General features: G+C 45.9%; 1 long non-coding RNA gene across 1 annotated transcript; it reads right to left on the reverse strand.

Annotated features, from left to right (window-relative positions):
- On the reverse strand, nt 1–27,883 carry LOC146425393 (uncharacterized). The gene is made up of 6 exons (XR_014846532.1): nt 27,487–27,883; nt 24,433–24,596; nt 23,178–23,244; nt 22,934–22,977; nt 22,700–22,841; nt 1–649 (listed from the first exon to the last, which is right to left on the reverse strand). It is a non-coding gene; the product is annotated as an uncharacterized LOC146425393 (long non-coding RNA).

Raw genomic sequence — 27,883 nt, forward strand, 5'->3', positions numbered from 1 at the left:
GAAAGGTTTCTCTAATGAACTTTGTCTGAAGCTCCCACTCTACTCATGACAATGCCCAATCCCTGGAGGTGTTCAAGGGGGCTTTGAGCTACCTGGTCTAGTGGAAGGTGTCCCTGCCCATGGCAGGGAGGGTGGAACTTGATGATCTTTAAGGTCCCTTCCAACCATTCTATGATTCCACTATTCTATAGTTTCAACTGACTAAAGGTTTCTTTCATCCTTTCCCCTGCCCAACAGTCACTTTTATATAAAATAGTTTCACTGAAGTGATTTAATGCCTTAAAATTACAATGTTTAAGTAGGTTGAAGAAAGTTTTTTTTTTTTACTGGATCTCTGCAACCTCAATTTTAACAAGTGACCAGTTTGAAAACAGGTAACTACAATTTTCCCCATATATTTCCTATTATTAACAGAAAGTATTTCATTTCTAAACAAAACTTGTGAAGCTGCATATTCAGACTCCAGAATCCACCTATGTACAGATGGTTCAGATCCCAGTTACAGAGCCCATGCAGTATATTAAAATTCCTTTTGATGCTAAACAAGTTTTAGTTAGACACATACATTACCTTTCTAATGCTGCTCTTCTTTTTTCTACGAATTCAGCAGATGAAGAATCTTCCTTGCCTACTTTAACCTTGGTCATGCCTTTGAAGAAAAGTGCATCATATTGATTTTATGTTAGCAAGGAAATCATTAACAAAACTGATATGATTGGAAGATAAGGCTAAGCTAATCTTAAGACAAATTACAATGAAAACACCACATAGGAATACAAAGAACACAAACACTGTATGCTGCACACTTTTGTGGGAAACAGAACTATGAAATATGCAATTTCCTGTAATACATCTATTGTAATCAAAGGTTTTTGATAACTAGTTGAATTTGAATTTATGAAGACAATCTAAATAAATGTCAGTTTCACTGGCCACTTGTGCTCTGAAGAAAAGTTACTCTAATAAAGCAGAAAAAGAAATTAAATCTTAGTTTATAAGTATATTGCTTGTAATACTCAATTAATATTTTTATTCTATTTTTTTATTTCTAAAAATAAATGTGGAGGATTTTTTTTGTTTGGGTTGTTTTTTAGGGTTCCTTTTAAATTAATATATTGGGTATAAATGGCTAGGCTTTGGGTGCCAGGGGGGCAGGCCCTGCAGGGGTGATAGCTATGGAAAGAGGTCAAATGCTATCCCATGCTGGTCACAGCTGGTTCCAATCAGCTTAACAATGGACCCACCACAGGCCAAAGCTGAGCCAGAGAAGTTAGTGGTGCCTTTATGAAAACGCATTTTAAAAAAGGCAATAAATATCAAGGGAAAAAAGAAACAAGGCCAGAGCAGTAGGGGAAACTCCACACTGGAGCAGGTATGTCCCTGAAGGGACTGCAGCCTGTGGAGGAACCCATGCCACAGCAGAAGAAACGAGTAGAAGGAAAGAGCAGTGGAAGATAAGGGTAAGGAACAAGGAGTGGCAGAAAGAAACCCCTATATCTCAATCCCAACCTCCTGCACCATCTGTGGACTCACTGTAAAGGGACTGAGTATAAGATGCACCCATAATAAGGGGAGTAAAGACTACGAAGGGGGGACAACAACTGTCTGGCCTGAAGTTGAGCTTGAGAAAGTCACAAGGAAAGTGTTTTCCTTAAGTGTTTGTCTTCTTTTTTTCCCCCCCCCCCCATGTCCTGGTTCAAGCCCAGATCAGTGGGAGGGGGCATGGCAAAGAAATTGTGTTATTCAATACCATCTTATGTCATTGCCAGGTGTGTGGGAAAGGGACTTGTGTCAGGACATCCTCCCCCTCCCCTTTCTCCTTCTGCTTCGTGGCGGAACACAGATAACTCCGGTGGGGTAAAAAGCCCAGCAGGAGGTTATCTTGTGGCGCCCGAAGGTCTGAGACCTCTAACCTTGAATTCATATTTTGGCATGGAGAGAGGATGTGAAAAGAGAAACAAAGAAATGAATACTGACCGAAAGGCATGCTTTTACAATGATAAAATCTCACTAAAATACCCTAGAGGCAGAGGTTTCCTACACACACTCTGAAGATGTGCAGGGAACTTCTCCCCAGAGTCTGGACACAGACTCTGTGGTTACTTTCCTGGGAATTAAGTGAAAGGATTCCAAAGTATTCTCCACCACCAATCGGCTGGTAAGATACATGTGGTTCCTAAGTTATATTATTCTTGCTAGCTGTTAATAAGAATAAGCATAATTGCAGTTTTAGCTATCTGTAGTTTGCAGTTATGCTATTCCTATGTAAGTATGTAGTTTGTCCTAAGTTTTTATGTCTGTCATTTTCTGTGTCTAATAAATGGTAATTTATATCATATTAGACTAATCGGTCATTATTAAAGAACCTTGTGAATGAGACCGAATCTTGGGGTGCTAGCCACCCTAATAAGAGTTACTGCCTGTTGCTAGAAGCCTGAGCAAATAGCAGAAACTCATAAAACTCCTGTCTCCCATGCATAACAGGACTCCCTCTCACTTCCAAGAAGAAAGGACGTTCCTTTCTGGTTGGAGGAAAGCATGGTGGGCAGAGGCTCTGTCCACCATTTGTTTCATTGTCCTGGGCTTGGTGAGTATTTTGTATGTAAATCACTGTCATGGTTTAAGCCCAGCTGAAGGTTAAGCACCACGCAGCCACTCTCTCAACCCCCACTCTCTTCCCCAACGCTGGTGGAATGGGGAGGAGAATCAAAGTAAAACTTGTATGTTGAGATAAGAACAGTTTAATAATTGAAAAGAAAATAAAATACAGTAATAATGGTAAATTATAATAATAAGGGACAAGCAAGTGATGCACAATGAAATTGCTCACCACTCACTGACTGATGCCTGACCCCCCTTCCCAAATGCAGATTGGCTGCCCTTCTGAGTAACTTCCCCCAGTTTATATACTGGTGTCTTGGTTTAAATGACAGGTGTCTGCTAAGAAAGGTAGAAACCTCCCTTAGAATAGAGAGTGTGACCCCCCCTTCCCTCCAAATTATTATAACTTTGGAATCAAGGGCTTTCAGGCAAAGATATGGGAAAAGGAATAACAGTTCTTTACTAGTATCTATAACGAAGTAAACAAGCAACCACAACAGTAGCAACAACAAGCAAAACCAGAAAACCCAGTGGCAGATATCCCTGGACTGCCAAGCACTTTCCCATTTGGTGCAGTCACAGTCAAAACCAGCAGGGGCGCTACTGAGCTCCCAGCCAGGCAGGGGAGGTGCAATGACTCCTGCGCAGCTGCAGGTGGCGATGTGGCGCGAGGTCAGGTCTGTCTCACGTGGGTAATGGCAGGTGGGCTGGACGGCAGGACAGCCCACAGCAGGAAGCTCAGAGCAGCGAGCTGGAGCAGCAGGGCTGGCTCACCCGGGCTAACCAGCAAAGGTGGCAGAAACTCAGCAGTTGTGGCAGAAGCCGCAGTGCGTTCCGACAGGCGGGGGTGGGGACAGCAACAGCCGGGCTCCTATGCAGCAGCTGCGAGCGCAGCCAGGGAGGCGAGCTCTCCAGGCAGAGAAAAGGGCTGGAATCCCGTGCCCTTTCCCAAGTGAGAGCTCACCCAGCCAGGAACAGAAGGCAGTTCACAGCCAGACAACCCGCAGTCGCAGCCAAAGGAAGGCAGCAGCTTCCCTCTTCCCCCTCTGGTACCCAGCGAGCAAGTGAAGACCCCAACTGTCAGATTCTATCTCCCCTTACCACACCATGCCACAGCCTTTGTCTCTTACAAAAGAGTTAATGGTCTTTGAGTAGCTGGTCGTTGTGGTTTCCTAGTAACAGGGACGGAGAAAATTCCACCCCCCCAACCTTCAACATTATCCACCCTGAATTTTTGCCATTCTAACAAGTTACATTGAACTTAAACTTTTAAACTGTATACATACATGCATTATCCTGATTATATACATTGAGATGGATACAGGCACAGTGTTATGGGCAATTCAACCCCAGCTAAGGTCCCCCTGAGGTATGCATTGTGTCTCTCCATTCTCTTGAATCACCCTCCAGGTGCACCCTGGTCCCTGAGCAAAGACAATCCCATGGGTGGGTTTGTCTTTGCTTGAGGCAGAATTAATCCAAACAGTTTTTCCCAGCATGCCTCTCATGTGTACTGCTGGAACCTTATCCCCATCTGCTGTTTGCAGGGGTTCAGATTGGGCGGGGCCAGCTCGGTTGGTGGAGCCTCGGTGTTAACTAGCCAGGTGGCCTTGGCTAAATGCTGTTCCCACTTTTTGAAAGTCCCCCCGCCTAGAGCCTTCAAGGTGGTTTTTAGCAGGCTGTTGCATTGCTCCACCTTGCCAGCAGCAGGTGCATGATAAGGAATGTGGTACACCCACTCAGTGCCATGTTCCCTAGCCCAGGTGTTGATGCCTGATGGTTTTTGTCCTTTCTCTTTATACCCTTTTTATACCCTTTTTATACATTTTATACCCTTTCCCATTCCCTGTACCTTAGCACTACAAGTTTATAACCCTTGCACTCTGATATTTAGCCTACTTCGAGGTTCTCTGGGGAAGGCAAAACATCCCTACTATCTCAGAACTAGAGGCTCCAACCTTGGTCAGAGCCTCCTCTCTGGAATGTGTTTTTGTAAACTAGATTGTAGCCTCATTTAGGGGGGATAATTAGAATAGGGGGACAATTACTTCATTTGTTAAGTTTCTTATTAAAGGAATTTTAGATAAATATGCTAATTCGTGCGGTCCATAAAATTGTATACGCATTGTACCTAGTGTGCTTTGTCAGCGTGGTTCCACCTTCGACGAGGGGGCACCTGGGATCCTATTAAAACTAAAGTAATACCCTTTTTTCCTATACTGCAGTGTCTGTGTCTTATTTTTACCAGCTTTTAAGGCATCAGTGTCTATGAGGTTATTTTTGAAATGAGTCCCGTTGTCTGACTCAATTCTCTCAGGGGTACCATGCCTCCAAAGGACTTGCCTTTCAAGGCCCAGGATGGTGTTGCAGGCAGTGGCATGAGGCACAGGGTAGGTCTCCAGCTACTCAGTGGTGGCTCCTACCATTGTGAGCACATAGTGCTTGCCATGGCGGGTTTGAGGCAGTGTGATGTAATCAATCTGCCAGGCCTCACCATACTTGTATTTAGACCACCTTCCACCATACCACAGGGGCTTCACCCGCTTGGCTTGCTTGATGGCAGCACACATCTCACAGTTATGGATTACCTGAGAGATACAGTCCATGGTTAGATCCACCCCTTGGTCTTGTGCCCACTTATAGGTGACATCTCTGCCCTGATGGCCAGAGGCATCATGGGCCCATTGAGCTAAGAACAGCTCTCCCTTGTGTTGCCAATCCAAATCTATTTGTGACACCTCTATCTTAGCAGCCTTGTCCACCTGTTCATTGTTTCGGTGTTCCTCATTAGCTCAACACTTGGGGACGTAGGCATCCACACGACGGACCTTCACAGGTAGCTTCTCTATCCAAGTGGCAATGTCTCGCCATTTGTCAGCAGCCCAGATTGGTCTTCCTCTACGCTGCCAGTTAGCCTTTTTCCACCTTTCCAACCAACTCCACAGGGCATTGGCTACCATCCATGAATCAGTGTACAGGTATAGCTTTGGCCACTTCTCTCTTTCAGCAATGTCCAGGGCTAGCTGAATGGATTTAAGTTCGGCAAGTTGGCTCGATCCACCCTCTCCTTCTGTAGCTTCCATGACTTGCCGTGTGGGGCTCCATACAGCTGCTTTCCATTTTTGATTTGCCCCCACAATACAACAGGAACCATCAGTGAAAAGAGCATAGCTTGTTTCATCTTGTGGCAGTTGGTTTTAGGGTGGAGCTTCCTCTGCACGTGTCACCTGTTCCTGCTCCTCTTCGTCAATGAGACCAAAGTTTTCACCTTCGGGACAATTTGTAATTATTTTCAAGATCCCAGGGTGATATGGGTTTCCAATATGGGCATGCTGTGTAATGAGGGCAATCCATTTACTCCATGTGGCATCGGTGGCGTGGTGGGTAGGGGGAACCTTTGCTTTGAACATCCACCCCAGCACCAGTAGTCGGGGTGCCAGGAGAAGTTGTGCTTCTGCTCCGATTACCTAAGAGGCGGCTTGGACACCTTCATAGGCTGCCAGGATTTCCTTCTCGGTGGGAGTGTAGTTGGCTTTGGACCCTCTGTAACTTTGGCTCTAGAATCCGAGTGATCGACCCCGAGTCTCGCCAGGCACCTTCTGCCAAAGGCTCCAGGACAAGCCATTGTCCCCGGCTGCAGAGTAGAGCACATTCTTCACTTCTGGTCCTGTCCTGACTGGGCCAAGGGCTACTGCATGAGTGATCTCCTGCTTGATCTGGGTGAAGGCTTGTTGCTGTTCAGGGCCCCAGTGGAAATCATTCTTCTTGCGGGTCACCAGGTAGAGAGGGCTCACAATCTGGCTGTACTCAGGGATGTGCATCCTCCAGAAACCTATGGCGCCTCGGAAAGCTTGTGTCTCCTTGTTGGTTGGTGGAAACATCACTGTGATCCTGTTGATGACCTCGGTGGGAATCTGATGCCATCCATCTTGCCACTTCACCCCCAGGAACTGGATCTCTTTGGCAGGACCTTTGACTTTGCTCTTTTTGATGGCGAAACCAGCTTTCAGGAAAATCTGGATGATTTTCTCTCCTTTCTCAAACACTTCTTCTGCCATGTTCCCCACACAATGATGTCATTGATGAACTGCAGGTGTTCCAGAGCCTCACCCTTTTCCAGAGCAGCCTGGATCAGTCCATGGCAGATGGTGGGACTGTGCTTCCACCCCTGGGGCAGTGGGTTCCAGGTGTATTGAACACCCCTCCAGGTGAAAGCAAACTGAGGTCTGCATTCTGCTGCCAGAGGAATGGAGAAAAATGCATTTGCAATGTCAATAGTGGCATATCACTTTGCTGCCTTTGTCTCCAGCTCATACTGGAGCTCCAGCACGTCTGGCATGGAAGCACTCAAGTGATGGAGTCACCTCATTCAAGGCACAATAGTCCACAGTCAATCTCCATTCTCTGTCAGATTTGCACACAGGCCAGATGGGGCTGTTAAAGGATGAGTGGGCCTTGCTGACCACCCCTTGGCTCTCCAGCTCATGGATCATCTTGTGGATGGGAACCGCAGCATCTCAATTTGTTCGGTATTGCTGGCAGTGCACTGTTGAGGTGGCAATTGGTACTCGTTGTTCCTCCACCTTCAGTAGTCCAAATGCAGAAGGGTTCTCTGATAGTCTAGGCAAAGTGCTCAATTGCCTAATGCCCTCTGCCTTGACAGCGGCTATTCCAAACGCTCACCTGAGTCCTTTTGAGTCTTTCAAATAGCCGTTCCAGAGTAAATCTATGCCCAGAATACACAGGGCCTCTGGACCAGTCATGATGAGATGTTTCTGCCGCTCCTTCCCAGTCAGGCCCACCTCGGCTTCCACCAGGGTCAACTGCTGTGATCTCCCTGTCACCCCAGCAATAGAAACAGGTTCTGCCCCCACAAGTCCCAATGGCATTAGGGTACACTGCGCACCTGTATCAACTAATGCGTCATATTTTTGTGGCTCTGATGTACCAGGCCGTCGGATCCACACAGTCCAAAAGACACGGTTTTCCTGTGCCTCTACCTGGCTAGAGGCAGGGCCCCTCTAGCCCTGGTTATCATTCTCTTCCTGGGCATACATTCTAGAGGTCCCTTCAAGGGGATCTGACACGTCATCTTCCCTTCTATTGTACCTAGCAGGTCGACCACGGGAAGCTGAGGCTACCTTCGCTTTAGCAGAAACCCCTCGGCTAGCATTTTCCTCCTTAACCTGTGCTGCCAGGACAGAAGTGGGCTTCCCATCCCACCTTCTCATGTCTTCCCCATGGTCATGCAGAAAGAACCACAACTCAGCTTGTTGGGTGTGCCCTCTCTCCCTAGCTGGGGGACATTGGGCTCTGGTGTTGGGGCCTGTGACTCACTAGTGCCACACTGTTTTTCCTCACCTCCCTCACCTCCTCCTTCCACTCCCTCACCTCCTCCTTCCACTCCCTCATCTCCTCTTTCAACTCCTTATCCACAGCAGAAACATGAGCCTGCATCAGGCCATTGATCACACTTGCGTAATATCTGAGCCTGTCAGCTACGGAACCCACTGTCTCTCGGTTGTCATCGGTGTTAATTGTTGCAATGAAGGTGGCATATTGGGATGGCCCTAGATTTGCAAGGTTCCACAAGTTTTGCCCGGTGCACCTGACCCTGTCAGGATCATTTTCGTGCTGTCCATCCCTCCCAAAAAGCACCTCCAGTACTGCCACTTCTCTCAGCCATTGGATCCCTTCCTCAATGGTCTTCCAGGGCAGTCTACAGTAGTGCTCCTGCATTCTGTCTTTGTGAACAAACCTCTCTCCTACACTCATTAAAAGCCTCTCCCAGAGAGAAACAGGCCCTGGCTCCCTCACGAACACCTTGTCAACACCTGGGTCCTGGGCCAAGGATCCCAAATTCCTTGCCTCATTACTATCCAGCTGCACACCTGGGCCCAAAAGGTCCCAAACCCGAAGTAACCAGGTTGAGAAAGCCTCACGCCCCCGTTGCACAATGTCATTTCACAGATTATGGATACTGTCGTACAACAGGGACTCAGTGATGATTATGGGCTCAGACTCCACTGCTGATTGTGAGGGCCCTGGCTCCCCATCATTGTTAACTGGGTGTACTGATTTGGTTTTATACTTTGTCCGTACCACAGGGGCAACTGCTGCTGGCTGTGGCTGCTTTTGGGGTTCAGCTGGAACCTGGACGGTTGTAACATCTGTGGATTCTGCTGCTGCACCATCAGAGTCCTCCCCTTTGGGGCGAGGAGAGGGTTTCCCACCAGCTAGGGAAATGTATTCCTTCAGCATCTGGTGTATCTTGTGTACCTCCTCCACCAGCACTGTCACCCAATCCGGGGAGTTCGTTTCTGAGGCAGGCTGTTGGACAGGGTCAGGCTGTGGGGCAGGGTCAGGCTCAGGGGTACCCTCAGGGTCTGGAACAGCCTCGGGCTCTGTGGCAACATCTCTATTCCCTGGGGCAGCTGTTAGAGTGGTTACCCAGGGCAGTCTCACCTTATCCCGGAATGCAAAGTGGAATAGACCTATCAGCAACACCAACCACTGTATGGTGTCATTAGCATTTAGAGTATCTGAACCCTTCAAGCACTGGAATGGTAGGCCCAAAGAAATGGGTGAAGGGTTGAGAAAAACTTCCCCTGGTGGTACCTCCTCACAAAAGGTAGCATTACCAAACACTCCAAAAACATGTACTCACGGTGTTAAAGGCCTGTAACCATGTGCTCGCCGTCCAAAGGACGTGAAAAATCCATGAATTCCTCACATTATTGGCCCATTGTGCTAACTGGATAACAGCCACAACAGCCTTAGTTATAGGACCCATGTTTAGATAGGGAGCTGCGAATGGGAAAAATGTGGCCACAAGTATGTGCCAGCCAAACCAAGGTGTGCTAGACAACATGGTGCCACTTAGTGAGGTTTCTATGTTCAGCACACTGGGTGGGTCTCCCAGAAACTGTTATTCCCTTTGCACCTTTTTCTCCCAATGCCCTCAGGCCACACGTTGGGCGCCAAGATCTGTCTTGGTTTGAAACACAGGTGTCTGCTAAGAAAGGTAGAAACCTCCCTTAGAATAGAGAGTGTGACCCCCCCTTCCCTCCAAATTATTATAACTTTGGAATCAAGGGCTTTCAGGCAAAGATATGGGAAAAGGAATAACAGTTCTTTACTAGTATCTATAACGAAGTAAACAAGCAACCACAACAGTAGCAACAACAAGCAAAACCAGAAAACCCAGTGGCAGATATCCCTGGACTGCCAAGCACTTTCCCATTTGGTGCAGTCACAGTCAAAACCAGCAGGGGCGCTACTGAGCTCCCAGCCAGGCAGGGGAGGTGCAATGACTCCTGCGCAGCTGCAGGTGGCGATGTGGCGCGAGGTCAGGTCTGTCTCACGTGGGTAATGGCAGGTGGGCTGGACGGCAGGACAGCCCACAGCAGGAAGCTCAGAGCAGCGAGCTGGAGCAGCAGGGCTGGCTCACCCGGGCTAACCAGCAAAGGTGGCAGAAACTCAGCAGTTGTGGCAGAAGCCGCAGTGCGTTCCGACAGGCGGGGGTGGGGACAGCAACAGCCGGGCTCCTATGCAGCAGCTGCGAGTGCAGCCAGGGAGGCGAGCTCTCCAGGCAGAGAAAAAGGCTGGAATCCCGTGCCCTTTCCCAAGTGAGAGCTCACCCAGCCAGGAACAGAAGGCAGTGCACAGCCAGATGAAGCATTAACAAAAGAGTTAATGGTCCTTGAGTACCTGGTCATTGTGGTTTCCTAGTAACAGGGATGGAGAAAATTCCACCCTTCCAACCTTCAACAACTGGGCATGACATTCTATGGTGTGGAGTATCCCTTTAGTCAGTTTGGGTCACCTGCCTCAGCTATGCTCCCTCCCAGTTTTTTGGGGGTTTTTTTGTGTACCTCCTCACTTGCAGAGCATGTAACAAGAAAAAAAAGTCCTTGACTCAGGATAAACATGACTAAGCAAAAAACCAAAACATCAGTGGGTTATCAACACCATTCTCATCCCAAATCCAAAACAGCACTGTACCAGCTACTGAGGCTGAAACCAGGAAAATCAGTTTCTCTTTGTACACTTTTGTTAGTATTGTTTCTGTTACTGTTTGTATTCTTATCTCATTGCTGTTTCCAGTAAATTGTTCTTATCTCAACCTGTGATCTTTGCCTTTTGTGCTTCCAACTTGAGGGGAAGGGGAAGCAAGTGCTGGTGCAGTCTCAGTGGGAGCACTAAATTGGGGAATACCATTCCTAAACCACCGACAGCCTTAATTGGTGCCTAACATGGCACACAAAGGGTTGAGATAACAACAGATCTGCCCAGAGCGGGTTGGAAACAAATTTGATCTAAGTGTTTGCCGTAATTAAGTACGGAGCCACGGGTCACAATGTTGCTTGATCTGTTCATGTGTGTGTGGTACCTAGCCCTATATATATTCCTGTATGTGCTCCTCGTGGGGATCTGCTCCAGAGCGGGGAGAAGGATCAGGATTGCTTTGTTGCTGTACTGTGGGATATCAATTTATCACATGATAACATCAAGAGCAATGAGGGTATTTTGGGATGTGTATTCACTGTTGCTCTCCTGCCCTGGCCTATTGTGATAATAGCTGCAAGTTCCCCACACCCCTTTCTTAACGACTGTACTTGTCACCTATTGTCCTGCCTTCCCTACTCCACATGGCCCTGGCCACGCCCTCGGGTTTCCCCTATTGGTTCCTGTACTCCTAACTCCGCCCCTGTACCTCCCCTGTACCCAGAGGTCACTGGGCCTGTGTGCTGTCCCTGCCCCTCTCTGTTTCCCTATAAAACCCCTTACCCTCCGCCATCTTGCTGTCTATGCTCCACGTGTGTTTATGCTCCACATGTGGCTGTGCATGTGAGGCCTTCGCCCTCGAGGCATCTCTGCCTCGGGGAGGTCGTTGGCCTCTGCTGCACCATGCGAATAAACATCTTCTATGGACACAATGCATAGACCCTCCTCGCCTCCTTTATCACCGCCGGTTGTGGAAGCAGACGAACCAGAGTTAGCCTTATGGCTCCCCGGCCGGTGAGAGCGCAGTGTCCAGCCCTGGGACAGAGGGTTTGGAGCACTGAGGCGCTGAACTGGGCTGGGTAGAGAAGCTCTAGGGTAAAGTCTGCTGCAACATCCTCTAAACCGCAACACTGGCCTGGGGTGCTACCTCTGGGAATTCATTAATAATCATACCCAGCCTGTGGGGGGAACAGGGGAGGATGATTTTCCCCAGCCTTTCACTCCCTTTTCTTCCTTCAGGCCTGTTATAACAGCTTTTGAGAATTTTGAAATCCCTTTGGATGTTAAGGAAAACGTGTTCTTGTTGGAGGTAATCTACAGGAAATCAAATAATGAGCAGTCCCCTGTCAATCCAGATGAGGTCCAGAGTACACAATCCACGTGGCAGAAGTTTATATGGAGCACGCCATCGTCGTATGCCAACTCACTGGCATTGATGTCAATGAAAGAAAGAGAAAAAAGAGTGCATCAGGTGACTACCCAACTCTGGCAATATGAAGATCATCTGTTTTCCTCCTTACTGAGCTGCACCTCGGCTGTGGAAAGACTATCCAAGCCTGCAGACAGACTTGAAAGACTGGAGCAAACTAGAGAGGAAATGTCCCATGCCCCTCCAGTATATACCAAGTCTCTGCTATTGGGAGCAAGCGCCCCCCTTTTCGAGAGAGAGGGTACACACCACAAGGTAACCTGTGGTTTCACCTGCATGACCATGGAGATGACATGAGGAAGTAGGATGGAAAACCCACCTCTGCCCTAGTAGCAAGGGTACATGAGTTGAGAGGAAGAACTACTGCAGGAAATTCTTCAAGGATTAATGCCACTCCACTTTCCAGTGGGCAAGTCCTCAGACAGAACAGGAGGGCTGATGTTACTTCCAATCCTCTTGAAGGGACCTCCAGTTCATATTTACAAGAAGTGAGCAACGAGTACTATGACCAGAACTAGAGGGGTCCTGCCTCCAGCCAGGTGGAGGAAAGTGACAATTGGACCTATTGAACTGTGGGGATCTGATGGCCTGGCACATAAAACCCACAAGAGTATAAGGCTTTAGTTGACACCGCCGCACAATGTGCCACCATCGATACTGCTAATGCATTTTTCTCCTCTCCTTTTGCAACAGAGTGCAGGCCAAAGTTTGCTTTCACCTGGAGGGGCATCCAGTACACCTGGAACTGACTACCCCAGGGGTGGAAACACAGCCCCACTATTTGCCATGGACTGTTCCAGACTTCACTGGAAAAGGGTGAGGCTCCAGAACACTTGCAGTTCATTGATGACATCATCACATGGGGCAGCACAGAAGAGGAAGTTTTTGAGAAAGAGAAGATAATCCAAATCCTCCTGAAGGCCAGTTTTGTAATAAAGCCAAGTAAGGTCAAGGGACCTGCCCAGGAAATTCAGGTTTTAGGAGTAAAATGGCAAGATGCACACCGTCAGATTCCAATGGATGTGGTCAACAAAATAGCAGCTATGTCCCCACCAACCAGCAAGAAGGAAACACAGGCTTTCCTACATGCTGTGGGTTTTTGGAGGATGTCTATTACAGATTACAAGCAGATCGTACACCCTATCATGTGACAAGGAAGAAGAATGATTTTAAGTGGAGGCCATGAACAAAAACAAGCTTTTGAACAAATTAAGCAGGAGATTGTTCATGCAGTAGCCCTTGGGCCAGTCAGGACAGGACAAGATGTGAAAATGTGCTCTACACTGCAGCCGGGGAGAATGGTCCTTCCTGGAGCCTCTGGCCTAAAAGTACTTGGGGAGATTCAAGGATGATCCCTGGGGTTCTGGAGTCGAGAATACAAAGGATTTGAGGCCTGTTACACCCTGTGGTGGTTTAACACCAGCAGGAAATTGAACTCCAAATAAGCCACTCCCCTTCCCCTGCCCCTTCTGGTAAGGGAGGGACAAAAGCAGAGACTACGGATTGAGATAACAATTTACTGAAAGCAAAAAGCAATGGAATAAGAAACTCACAGTAACAACAGCAATATTAATAACAAAAGTATACAAAAAAAGAAGGTGTTTTACCCACAAAAAAGGTTTTTACCACTGGGAAAAGAAAAAAGATGGTGGATGCTTACCATAGGCCACATCTACATGACAAAGATAAGATGGAGACCATTACTGCATGCCAGCCACTTGGCCATCAGGAAGAAAGGCAAGATGGCGAGGGCGCTCCCATGACTAACATTTTCTGTCCCCAGCCCGAAACAACGAAAAAACAATAATGAAACACCCCCCCCCAAAGGTAGATCATCTGAGTCAGGTTGCACTGCCATTCCTCTGGGCTCAATTCCCACAGGTGCCTATGCTGCCTCCACCACTCCACTGTGTTGGATGTCAGTCCTGCGGGTTGTTGCCACTTTCCCACTGCTCTGCCATGCTCCCCTCAGCTCAGCTCATTTGGATGGGGCTTGGTTCCACTCCTGTCAGCTGGGCTCCCCTCAGCTGGACTAGGGACCACACCCTTGGTCCACTCCCTGCTGGCAACCTTCCCACTTGTGCTGCTGTTCAACACACGTTGATTTGTGTTTTGCCATTTCCCCTTCAGCACCATGTCCTGTAGCCACACTCCACAGAAAACTGGAAAAGGGGACGAGTGGGACGGCAGAGGGACCCGCATCCACCAGGGCTGATCCCAACAGTTCCTCCACTGGAGAGAGTGAGAAAAAAATGGCACCCACTTCCATAGGGTGGGCTCATTTTCATCCCGAAACCATGACCCCCAGCGATAATGTAAGTGGTATAGAATAACAACTTAGATATGCCCTCACTGTGCTAAGCTCCACCCCACTCCCCCTGCAACCAGGACACACCTCAACCGAAAAAGAGATATTGGCAGCTTATGAAGGGGTTTGAGCTGCTTCAGAAGTGATTGGCACCAAAGCAACAGCTCCTCCTGGCACCCTGACTGCCAGTGCTGGGCTGGATGTTCAACGGGAAAGTCCCTTCCACCTATAATGCCACTGATGATATGTGGAGTAAGTGGGTCTCGCTGGTCACACAGCGAGCTCAAATAGGAAAGCCCAATAGCCCAGGGATCTTGGAAGTCATAATGAACTGGCCCAAAAGCAAAAATTCCGGACTATCATCATCATCAGAGGAGGAAAAGAGGACACACGCTGAGGAGGCCCCACCATATAATCAGCTATCTGGAAATGAAAAGCGATACACCCTCTTTACTGACAGTTCCTGCCGTATTGTAGGGATACATCGAAAATGGAAAGCTGCCGTATGAAGTCCTACATGGCGAGTTGCAGAAGCTAGTAAGGGACAAGATGGATCAAGTCAGGTTGCAGAGCTGAAAGCCATCCAGCTGGCTTTAGATATTGCTGAATGAGAGAAATGGCCAGTGCTCTACCTCTACACTGACTCGTGGATGGTAACAAATGCTCTGGGGGGTGGCTAGATCAATGGAAAAAGACCAATTGGCAGTGCAGAGGTGAACCCCCATCTGGGCTGCTGAATTGTGGCAAGACACCGCTGCCTGGATAGAGAAGTTGGCTGTAAAAGTATGTCATGTAGACACACACGTACCTAAGAGTCGGGCTACTGAAGAACATCGGACCAAGAGACAGGTGGATCGAGCTGCCAGGATTCAAGTGTCTCAGATAGGTCTGGACTGGCAACATAAGGGTGAATTATTTGTAGCTCACTGGGCCCATGATGCCTCAGGTCATCAGGGAAGAGATGCAACATACAGATAGGCTCGTGATCAAGGGGGGGACTTAACCATGGACACCATCTCCCAGGTTATCCATAACTGTGAAAAGTGTGCTGCAATCAAGCAGGCCTAAGCAGGTAAAGCCCCTCTGGTATGGTGGATGATGGTCAAAATACATATAAATATGGGAAGGTCTGGCAGATTGATTACATCACACTCACAAGAAACCCATCAAGGCAAGAGCTATGTGCTTACAGTGGTGGAGACAACCACTGGATGGCTGGAGATGTACCCTGTGCCTCACACCACTGCCCAGAACACCATCCTGGGCCTTGAAAAGCAAGTCCTATGGCGACATGGCACCCCAGAAAGAATTGAGTTGGACAATGGGACTCCATTCAAAAGTAGCCTCATAGACACCTGGGCCAGAGAGCATGGTATTGAGTGGGTATATAATATTCCCTATCACAGAATCACAGAATCACCGGGTTGGAAGAGACCTTCAAGACCACCGAGTCCAACCCATGCCCTAACACCACCTCAACTAAACCATGGCACTGAGTGCCACATCCAGTCTTTTTTTAAACACATCCAGGGATAGTGACTCCACCACCTCCCCGGGCAGATGATTCCAGAACTTTATCACTCTTTCAGTAAAAAACTTTTTCCTAACAACCAACTTAAATTTCCCTTGGTGCAGCTTGAGACTGTGTCCTCTTGCTCTGTCAGTTGCTGCCTGGAAAAAGAGACCAACTCCCATCTGACTACAACCACCCTTCAGGTAGTTGTAGAGAGTGATAAGGTCTCCTCCGAGTCTTTTTTCTCCAGGCTTAACAACCCCAGTTCCCTCAGTCGTTCCTCATAGGGCTTGTGTTCCGAGCCCTTCACCAGCCTCGTTGCCCTTCTTTGGACACGTTCGAGTGTCTCAATGTCCTTCCTGAACTGAGGAGCCCAGAACTAGTCACAGTACTCGAGGTGAGGCCTCACCAGTTCCAAGTACAGGGGAAGAATGACTTCCCTGGTCCTGCTGGCCACACTATTTCTAATACAGGCCAGGATGCCGTTGGCCTGCTTGGCCACCTGGGCACACTGGTGGCTCATGTTCAGTCGGCTGTCAACCAGTACCCCCAGGTCCCTTTCTGCCTGGGCACTGTCCAGCCACACTGTCCCCAGCCTACAGTGTTGCAGAGGGTTATTGTGGCCAAAATGCAGGACTCGGCCCTTGGACTTGTTGAACTTCATCTTATTGGACTCTGCCCATCTATCTAATCGTTCCTAGTCTCTTTAAGAGCCCTCCTACCATCCAACAGATCAACACGCCCCCAGCTTGGTGTCATCTGCAAATTTACTAATAGTAGATTCAATACCCTCATCCATGTAGTCAATAAAAATATTAAACAAAACCAGCCCCAGCACAGATACCCGAGGGACACCACTAGTGACTGGCCACCAACTGGATGCAGCACCGTTCACCACCACTCTCTGGGCCTGGCCATCCAGCCAGTTCTTAACCCAGTGAAGAGTGCACCTGTCTAAGCCGTGAGCTGCCAGCTTTTCCAGTTTACTGTGGGAAATGGTGTCAAAGGCCTTGCTGAAGTCCAAATAGACAACATCCACAGCCTTTCCTGCATCCACTAGGTGGGTCACCTGGTCATAAAAGGAGATCAGGTTGGTCAAACACGACCTACCCCTCCTAAACCCATGCTGGCTGGGTCTAATCCCCCGGCCATCCTGTAAGTGTTGTGTGATGGCACTCAAAATAAACTGTTCTATGACCTTACTGGGTACCGAGGTTAGATTGACTGGCCTATAATTTCCCAAATCCTCCTTCATACCTTTCTTGTAAATGGGCATCACATTGGCCAGCTTCCAGTCATCTGGGACCTCACCGGTGAGCCAGGACTGTTGGTAAACGATGGAGAGAGGCTTCACAAGCTCATCTGCCAGCTCCCTCATCACCTGGGGATGGATCCTATCTGGTCCCATAGATTTATGAACATCCAAGTGGTTCAGCGGTTCTCTGACTGCTTCCTCCTGGATAACAGGGAGACCATCCTGCTCCCTGACACCATCTACCAGCACAGGAGGGTAGTCATCCTGAGGACAAACCGTCTTTCTGATAAAGACCAAGGCAAAGAAGGCGTTAAACATCTCCGCCTTCTCCCCATCTGCAGTCAGTAAATTCCCTTCCGCATCCAGTAGAAAACTGAGATGGTTCTTACCCTTCCTTTTGCCATTAATATATTTGTAAAAACACTTTTTATTATCCTTCACAAAAGTTGCCAAATTAAGTTCTAACTGAGCTTTGGCCTCTCTAATTTTTTCCCTATATATCCTAATGACCTCCATAAATATTTCCTGAGATACCTGACCCTCCTTTAAAGATGATACATACTCTTTTTATTCCTTAGTTCCTTCAAAAGCTCCTTGACCATCCAGGCTGGACATTTACCTCGTTGACTCATCTTTCAGCACACAGGAACAATCTGTTCCTGTGCCCTCAAGAACTCTGTTTTGAAACACACCTACCCTTCCTGAACTCCTTTGTTTTTAAGGGCTGCTTCCCGAGGAACTCTCCGAATAAGTCTCCTGAATAGACCAAAGTCTGCCCTCCGGAAGTCTAGTGTGGAAGTTTTATCGATGCCCCTCCTGATTTCACCAAATATTGAAAACTCTATTATTTCATGATCACTTTGCCCTAGACGACCTCCAATAACCACCTCTCCCACCAGCCCATCTCTATTAGCAAACAACAGATCTAATGTAGTCCCTCCCCTGGTTGGCTCACTCACCAGCTGTGACAAGAAGTTGTCCTCCACACACTCTAAGAACCTCCTAGACTGCCTCTTCTCTCCTGTGTTAAGTTCCCAGCAAATGTCTGGTAGGTTAAAGTCACCTACAAGAACAAGGGTTGGTGATCCTGAAACATCCTCCAGCTGCTTGTAGAATAAATTATCTACCTCTTCTTCTTGATTGGGTGGTCGATAACAGACTCCTACCAGGATGTCAGCCTTGTTGGCCTTCCCCTTAATCCTTACCCATAGGCATTCAACTACATAATCATTAGTTTCAATTTCCACAGCATCAAAAGCCTCCCTAATATAAAGGGCCCCCCTCCACCTCTTCTCCCTCTCCTGTCTCTTCTGAAGAGCTTGTAGCCATCCATTGCAGCACTCCAGTTATGCGAGTCATCCCACCACATTTCCATGATGGCGACTACATCATAGCTTTTCTGCTGCACCACAGCTTCCAGCTCTTCTTGTTTGTTACCCATGCTGCGTGCATTAGTATACATGTGCTTCAGCTGGGCTGCTACTTTAACCCCTGACTCTGGCTTACCACCCTTGGGCTTGCTTCTGGAGAGCCCAGTTGCATCATCTTCCCCCTTCATCTTGCACCAGACTCTGGGAAAATTGAATGGTACAATGGACTGTTAAAAACCACATTGAAAACAATGGGTGGTATGACCTTGGAACATTGGAATCTACATCTAGCGAAGGCCACCTGGTTGGTTAACACTAGAGGCTCTACTAATCGAGCTAGACCTGTCCAATCAAAACCTCCATGCATAGTAGAAGGGGATAAAGTCCCCTTGGTGCATATGAGAAATGATTTAGGGAAGACAGTTTGGATTAGTCCCGCCTCAAGCAAAGACAAACCCATTAGTGGGGTTGTTTTCCTCATGGACCTGGGTGTGCCTGGTGGGTAACGCAGAGGGTAAGAACAGTCTGTAATGTTTAATTGTATAATATTGGCTGCTAAATGACACTGCCACTGTTTGTCATAACTACCATGGACCATGAAAATGGACTGCTCCAGATACATCATTGTGAGCTCCTGATGCAGCTTGCAACCAGCTGACAGCACACCAGCTCTCCTGGCCTGAAAGACATTTAGGACACATAGAACCCGCAGTCATGGCCTAAAGGAACTCAGCAGACGTCTTGGAGGGATGGCCATTTACTATGGAAATAATACTTGTGCTTGTGTATTTATATATATTTATGTTTGTGTATATATATATATATATATATATATACTGGGGAAAAGCGATTCTCTCTCGCCTCTGAGAAGAAAGGGCATTCCTTTCCAGTCAGGGGAAAGTGTGGTGGGTTTGTCTGCCATTGTTTTTCATTGTCCTGGGCTTGGTGAGCATTTTGCATGTAAATCACCCTCTCTCTGTACACTTTTGTTATTAGTATTGTTGCTGTTACTGTTAATTTTCTTATCTCATTGTTGTTTCCAATAAATTGATCTTTTCTCAACCCATGATCTTTGCCTTTTTTGCTTCCAGCTGGAGGGGGAAAGGAAGCAAGTGCTGGCATGGTTTCAGCAGGAGCACTAAATTGGGGAATACCATTCCTAAACCATGACACCCCAATACCCAAATCAGTAATTAATTCTTAAAACTTCAGTCAAAGACTTCAAGTCAAGTCTGTTTTGCCCACAACAGCCAAAAGATGTCCATAGAGGAAAATCACTGCTTCAGTTTCTATTGGGCAGAGTAGAAAGGCTGATCTTACTTCTAACCCTGATGAAGGGACTTCTGGTTTGCAGTTACAAATATCAAGTAGTAAATACTCCAACCAGAAATAAATGGGCCCTGCCTCCAGCCAGTTGAAGGAAAGCGACAGCTGGGTTTACTGGACTGTGTGGGTTCAGTGGCCTTGCACATCAGAGTCAAAGGAGAATGTGTTGGTTTTGCTTAGCCCAGTTTTTGCTAGTGGATGGGGGGAGCACAAAAGATAGTTCCTGTGTGTCCTGTGTGAAGATTCTGGAAGTTTTCACCATGTCCAGCAGAGCCAATCTCTGATAGCTCTGAAGATGATGGACATGCTGCTGGCCAAGCCTGAACCAATTAGAGATGTTAGTTACACCTCTGTGATAACATATTTATGTTATCACATAACATAAATAGACTCGGCATCGACTATCTCAGGAGAAGGTACTTCAAGGTGGGCTTTTGGTAGAACTCCATTGAGTATGGAGATTAAACTACTATCTACCCTGCCTGGCCTCTTGCAAGAGTCCTCTGTTGTGGGCTTGCTGTATGATGCCAGTGTTTTACAGTGCTGTATGTCACCACTTCTGGGGCTGCCATATATCAAAGATATTACAGCAAGAATCACACAAACCAACGAAGCATGAATCTCACAAGAAAGCAGGCAAGTACAGCAGTAATGCAACCTGAGCTGGTTTTGTTACACTACATTCCAACACAACATACCATCCTGCCTGTCCTGAGTGACCACCATAACAGCCAGACCCCAAAGTCATAGAGTAAATGAACTCAACAGACATTTTTATTGTCATTTAATGAACATTTTACAGGGATGGCCCATAGACTAAGGGAATGATATCTCTGTGTATATCAAAGGGTGGGAAGGGTGGTGGTAGTTAATAATGAATGGGATAGTGTGGGACCTGAGCATGATGTAAACAGTACAAAATAAGGGGTGGAGATTGTACTGGGTCTGGCTAGGTGACTTGGTTTGAAAGACAAGTGTCTGCCAAGAGAGGTTGAACCCTCCCTTAGGACAGAGAATGTGATTTTCTCCTCCTTCCGAATTATTTAATTTTGAAAATCGAGGGCTTTCAGGCAAAGGTATGGGAAAAGGAATATCAGTTCTTTACTAGTATCTATAAACAAGCAATAACAATAATAGCAACCACAAATAGAACTAGAAACCAATAGCAGATGACTTGTGAGCTGCCAAGCCTTTTCCTGTGTGGTGTAATCACGGTCGCAAGCCGCAGGGGCGCTGTTGAGCTCCAGGCTGGGCAGGGCAGGTGCGATGACTGCCGAGCAGCTGCAGGTGGCGCTGTGGCACAGGGTCAGGTCAGCCTCACACAGCTGGTAATGATGGACAGGCTGAAAAGCAGGCAGGGCAGCTCAGAGCGGCAAAAAGCAGGGCAGCAGGGGCAGGCGCTGGCTCTCTCTCCCCGGCTAGCTAGCGAGGTAGCAAGGATTTCTGCAGTCACAGCAGACACCGCAGTTTCGTGCGGCAGAGGGCGGGGGCAGGCGGCAGAGGCAGCCGGGCTCTCCCGGCAGCAGCTGCGAGAAAACGCAGCCCGGGGAAACATGCACTTCCCAGTGGGAAAAAAAGTTGAATCAAAGCTCACCCAGCCAGGAGAAGAAAAAACAGGGCACAGTTGGATTTCTTCTGGTGGCAGCCGAAAAGCAAAGAGCAGCCTCTCCTCTCAGTGTCCGAACCACGAGAGAGCGTTCTAATGGCCGGCTCTTTTCTTACCCTGCCCTGCCCAAGCACACCTTTTGTCTTTTACAAAAGACTTGATGGCTCTAAACACTTAACTATTTGTTGCTTAGTAACAGTGATGGAGAAAAATTCCAAGGCCTTCCCCAAACTCCGACACTAGGATAGAGTCAATTTTCTTCATAGCAGTTCATATAGTCCAATGTTTTGAATTTGTGATGAAAATAGTGTTGATAACACAGGGATGTTTTAGTTATTGCTGAGCAGGGCTTACACAGTGTCAAGGCCTCCTCTGTTTCACACTGCCCTGCCAAAAAATAGGCTGGGGGTGCACAAGAAGTTGGGAGGGGACACAGCTGGGACAGCTGACCCCAGCTGACCAAAGGGATATTCTGTATCATGTGACATCACTTAGCAATAAAAACTGGTGGGGTGGGGTGTGTGTTTCCAGGGCTGCTGTTACTCAGGGACTGGCTGGGCATTGGTCAGATGGTAGCCAGCAATTTGGATTTTGGCATCACTTGTTTATCTAGGTTTTATTTTTATTTATGTGTTAGTTTTTCCCTTCCTTTTTTTATTAAATTATCTTTATCATCTCAACCCACAAGTTTTTTCTCTCTTACCCTTCTGATTCTCTTGTCAGGGGGAGCGAGTGAGCAGCTGTGTGGTGCTTAGCTGCCTACCAGGGTTAAATCACGACAGCAGGACATTTCATATCAAGACATTAGACTTAAAAAGTAAAATACAATAAATATGTGAGTGGTGTAAATGCATGTCATCTACTTTTCAACTGTTTTGTCAGCTCTCTGCTTTAAGATGCCTCATTTTAAATCATCCTAGCCAACTATATTTTTCCTTTTTCTCTCCAAAATTATAAACATGTGAACTATATACTTTTAGATGGGACTAAATACCACCCAAGAAGTGAAGGGATGGCAGTTCAAGTTTAAAGTAGGAGCTTTGTGGTCTTTGGAGAAAGGTCCAACAGTCTGTGAGTATTCCCAACTTATCCATAGCCAAAGAAAGTCTCTACACTAGGACCTTAAATCACACCCAGAGTGAGCTTGCATAACAGTAAGTCTGACCATTTTACCAAGTTACATGTATATTTATTTTACAAGCACAATTGGTATTAAAATATTTCATTTATATTATAGTACTGAAATTACATGCATGCATTCAATCTTGCAGAAAGTAGACTTACCTACAATACTTTTTTCTGGAGCGGGAGGCACAATGTAACCAATATGCATGTACTTCATTGCTAATTTGCTGTGCAAGCCAAGGAAATCGCTGAATCGTCTTTTAACAGAGAATTCATTTTTGTGAAACATGGAAAGGGATGTCTAAAAAAGAGTAATTTTAGTTATGACTTACTGATACATTTATTCATCTGTGATATAAAGTTATTTGCAAATATATTTGTTGCATTAGTTACCTTTGTTGTTACTCTGTATGCCATATAAGCATTCATGCCATCCCCTGTAATAAAATTAAAATACTTAAGGCAAGTTATTTTAATAACTCCACACACTTTTTTTTCAAAATACACATTAAATAGCTTTTTATTTGCATGCTAAAAACATCAAAAGATAACTGAATAAGGAATTATACTAACATTTCAGAATAGTCTCTAAGAGGTAAGACAGCCTAACATGATTTAATAGGTTCAAGTAACTTACCAATTTTCTCTGGGTCTGATACATTGATTTCTAGATCAAACAAATCTCCATTTGCTTCCTCTTCAATCTAGAAAAAAATGTATGTCATATTTAATAAGTCAATGTGTATTCATGCTACTTATTGGTACAAAGACAAGGATATATGTGAAGGAAGAGTCAGCATGTCTCAATGACTAAAAAGCTCTTCTAGATCTACCATCCAATTTTAAGTGAACATAATTTCACATCTTGGTTTTTAATTTTGAGCCTTCCTGAAATTTTTTTAGTGTGGCAACTTCTTCAGACTTGTTTGCCTCAAGAGTTTTAGTAAACATTTATCTTGGGGAAATGCTCATTTTATCTCCTCCAATCCCAGCAGGCACAGAGGTTCAAAAATGCTCAAGCTTTTAATGTTTCAATAAGCTTCTAATCAAAAGACAGATATATTCCTCATTATTAATGGTATCTGAGGTTGAAGAGCTTGGGATGAGGAAAAGAACATCTATGGAATTTTCAGATACTTGCCTGAGCTGTGTGATAACAGAATTTCCTAATCTTTTGTGCAATATACATAAATTTAATAGAACAGAAGCAGTTAAGAAAGACCATGACAGAACAAACTGTGTCAAGGTTGAAGAGGAAAAAAATTTGAATGAAATGTCAACTTAGAGCATCTGGGAAAGCAGCCATCAAGTCCCAAGCCAGTCTTATTTGCCAAACCTCGCTCATCAGTGACATTTTCTAGGAGCATATTCTAGAATGAATGGTATTTGCCAATGCACGGACTTTGAATGGAATAACAAATGTAAATAGCAAATTAAGTGGCAAAACTATGAACAGCCTTATCTGTTTGTTAGTATGCAGAATAATGCTAACAAGTTTCCTCAATTTCCTTATTAACAGCAGTTTCAGAAATCTGAGTTAAAACCTGTAACATGCTAGTATGAATTAATACACATCTTTAACACATAGCTCAACACTTGTTCCCTTCACACACTTTTACAATACCTATCCTGTAGGAATGGAGCATGTTACTCCTCATACCACGGATCTCTCATCACCTAAGCAGCGAACACTCATGATCTGATGAGTCAAATACATGTTAAACACAAAATAAACAGAATAATTTTTCTCTTGCATACTTCCCTTTAACAAAGAATGTTCCTGTAGTTAGGAAATGCATTAAAAAAAACAAAACCTGCAAATAGCAAACACATACCACACACAAAGACATTTCCATAGTCATCAAAATATAACTTAAAATTTTTCTCAGTACCTCTTCTCTGCATCCATCAAAAATCACAGGGGCTGTTACACTTTTCAATTCCATTATGGGAGCTACTAATGTAGTAGGTGTTACAGGAGTGATTCCAGGAGTAAGTTCTGGTGAAAGTACTGGATCCCTCACTGGACTGTCCAATGAAACTTCTTCTGTGGCTTCTAGATAAAGATTTTGAGTTCACAAAAAAATACTGTTTCATAGAGATAGATGTGCACCACAAAAGATACCAAGCATGCACAATAAAAAGTGATAATACATAAGTTTAAGAAGATAATTTATAAATAACATCCATTTCTCTCTCAGATAATTTCTCTAAATATGTCAGTAAAACCAGAGGCAACACCTGAGTTTCTAGTGAATAACAGGTTAAAGTAAAATTAAGTATACATTTTTTTCTCTGCTGCCATGTATTTTTTTTAGTAGTCACAAACTGCTAAATCATTCATTTCTATATATGATGAAAACAAATGAAATTTTTTACACCACAGACTGTTTTTTTTAGCACCTATGCCAAATGTAGTTTTTGCACTCTGAACAACCGCTGATTAAGTCATATAGGCTGATAATTGAGCATAACAAGAAAAGTTATACATATACACCCCCTACCAAAAGGCCACAACTCATAAAATACAAATATTAGTAGATGAGGCATTCTGACCAGTAAGACTAACTACTTATTTTTACGTTTTTCAGATTGTAGATAGTTTATCTATATTTAAAGAGTATGTATCTCTGCTCTGCAAACCCTTCATGCCTTCTTTATTCCACTACTTGATTTTGACCACCAGCAAACCATACATTTAAAATAGAATATTTTAGTTGGAAGTGACCTATAACAATCATCTAGTCCAACTGCCTGACCACTTCAGGGCTTGCCAAAAGTCAAAGCATGTTATTAAGGGCATTGTCCAAATGTCTCCTAAACAGTGACGGGCTTGGGGCATCGACCACCTCTCTAGGAAACCTGCTTCAGTGTTTGACCACACTCTTGGTAAAGAAATGCTTCCTAATGTCCAGTCTAAACCTCCCCTGGTGCAGCTTTGAACCATTCCAACACATCCTGTCAATGGATTCCAGGGAGAGATCAGCACCTCCTTCTCCACTTTTTCTCCTCAGGAAGCTGTAGAGAACAATGAGGTCACCCCTCAGCCTCCTTTTCTCCAAACTACACAACCTTAAAGTCCTCAGCTCTCCTCATAGGACATTTCTTCCAGCCCTTTCACCAGCTCTGTTGCCTTCCTCTGGATGCATTCAGGTACCTTCACATCCTGCTTTAAATCGTGGGGCCCAGAACTGCACACAGAACTCAAGGTGAAGATGCACCAATGCTGAATAGAGTGGGATAACCCTGTGGCAGGACGTTCCTCCCCCCCTTCTCTCTCTTCCTGCTCGGTCACAGAAGATAGATGGCTCAGTTAGGTTAACAGCCTAGCCAGGGTTATCTGTTGGCACCCGAAAGTCTAAACCACTACCCTGTAACTCATATTGTGGAATGAAGAGAGAATGTAGAAAATAAACAATAATAATTTTTGGTGACCACAAACTGCACACTCTTATCCTATAAAACGCTCATGAAATTTCAGAAAAGGTAGAAGCTTTTCTATATGGATACTGGAGCATGAGGAAAGCCTCTCCCCAGAGTCTGGATGCAGCTCTGTGGTAACTACTTGCAAGATTGAGGGAGGATTCTAATGTATCCCAGCACCAATATTGGATTTTGGTAAGATCATTGGTTTCCTAAATTGTATTCTTCTTTGCTAGCCATAATAACAATAATAGGTACCTTTTAAGCGCTCTATTGTTTTTAGTCTCCCTATTTTTTGGGCAATATATATATATGTTTGTTTAGCTATGAGTACCTTTTCATGTATTGTGTAGTAATAAGTTGTCTGGTTCTTTGCTCTGTTCTCTCTTGTGTCTAATCAACAGTAATCTATTTTATATTAGACCTGAATCGGCCATGTTTACAAGAACTTGTAAGTGAGACTGGGTTTTTGGGGTGCTGGTCGCTCTGAATAGGTTGATCACTAGTTGTCATAGGCCTAGACAGCTGGTAAAATCTATCTACCCTCTGTCTCCATTCGTAACAAATCCCCTCTTTTGACTGACTGGTTATACTGTGTTTAATGCACCCCAGGATGCAGTTTGCCCTCTTGGCTGGCAGGGCTCACTGCTGACTCATACTGAGCCTCCTATCAACCAGCACCCCCAGATCCCTTTCTGCAGGGCTGCTCTCTGCCCGCTCCTCTCCCAATTTATACTTGTGCCTAGCGTTACTCTGTCCCAGGTACAGAATCCGGCATTTCAACTTGTTAAATTTCACCCCATTGGTGATTGCCCAATGCTCCAATCTATCTAGATTCCTCTGCAAGGCCAACTTGTCCCTCTAGAGGGTAAACAGCACCTCAGAGTTTGGTATCATCAGCAAACTTGCTCATGGTGCATTCAACTCTTGCATGCAGATCACTGATAAATATATTGACCAGAATTGGCCCTAGAATTAAGCCCAAAAGAACACTGCTGGTGACTGGTCACTAGCCAGATGTAGCCACATTCACTACAACCCTTTGAGCTTCTGCCAGTTCTTCACCCAGTGCACTGTGAACCTGCACATCCCACATTTGAACAACTTCTCCAGAAGAATACTGATACCAAAAAGGTTAATTCAATTTCTACTGTAACTGTGAGCTTTTAGTAGAAAGACACTGTGACTCAGAACTTTTAGCAGAGAAGACACTGTGTCTGCAGACCTTTAGCAGAGAAGCAACACATACAGAAATTGTTCTCCAAGCAAGGACATTGGAAGATAAAGAGGAGACATCGGGCTACAGCCAAAACAAGGACTGAGTTTGGGAACTTGGGGAACATGGGGAGGGTTTTTATGGTAATGAACAAATTATAATATGCATCTAGTGACTGTATATGAGCAACACACTTGTAGAAATTGGGGGACATGTTAGGAGGAGTTATCCTCCATGCCACTCCAAGCACCTGAATAAACGATGCCCTCTTTAACACTAAAATTGGTGTTACGCAGTATTATTTTACCCGGTTTTCAGTAATTTGGTGACAGTAATTGGCAACCCAGATGGGACCTCGACCTCTGAGCTTCTGCGGATTCATGGTCAACAGATCTCCAGCTAGCACCAAGGAATTCTCGGGGAGACCCTCTACTGCAGACCACCAAGGGGCTCGAGGCAAGATCCCTGGAGTAAATAAAAGGGATCATTTAAATCTTGGGGTTATTGGCAAGGGGGTTCTAACCCCACACTAAGTTTCTGGTAACACTGGTAACTGTGATAATGAGGTTTGAGCCCCTGGCAGGGTTTTAGTCCCTGTACTGTCTGTTGGTAAGCTTACTGGGGGTTAGAGGCCCCCCAGGTCCGGGGGACCTGGTAAGGGGTTTGATTCCCCTCTTAAAGCCTTGTACCCAGCTGAGCAGCTG

This window comes from Lichenostomus cassidix, chromosome W (genome assembly GCF_008360975.1).
Source record: "Lichenostomus cassidix isolate B80296 chromosome W, HeHo_3.0, whole genome shotgun sequence".
Classification (NCBI taxonomy): Eukaryota; Metazoa; Chordata; class Aves; order Passeriformes; family Meliphagidae; genus Lichenostomus; species Lichenostomus cassidix.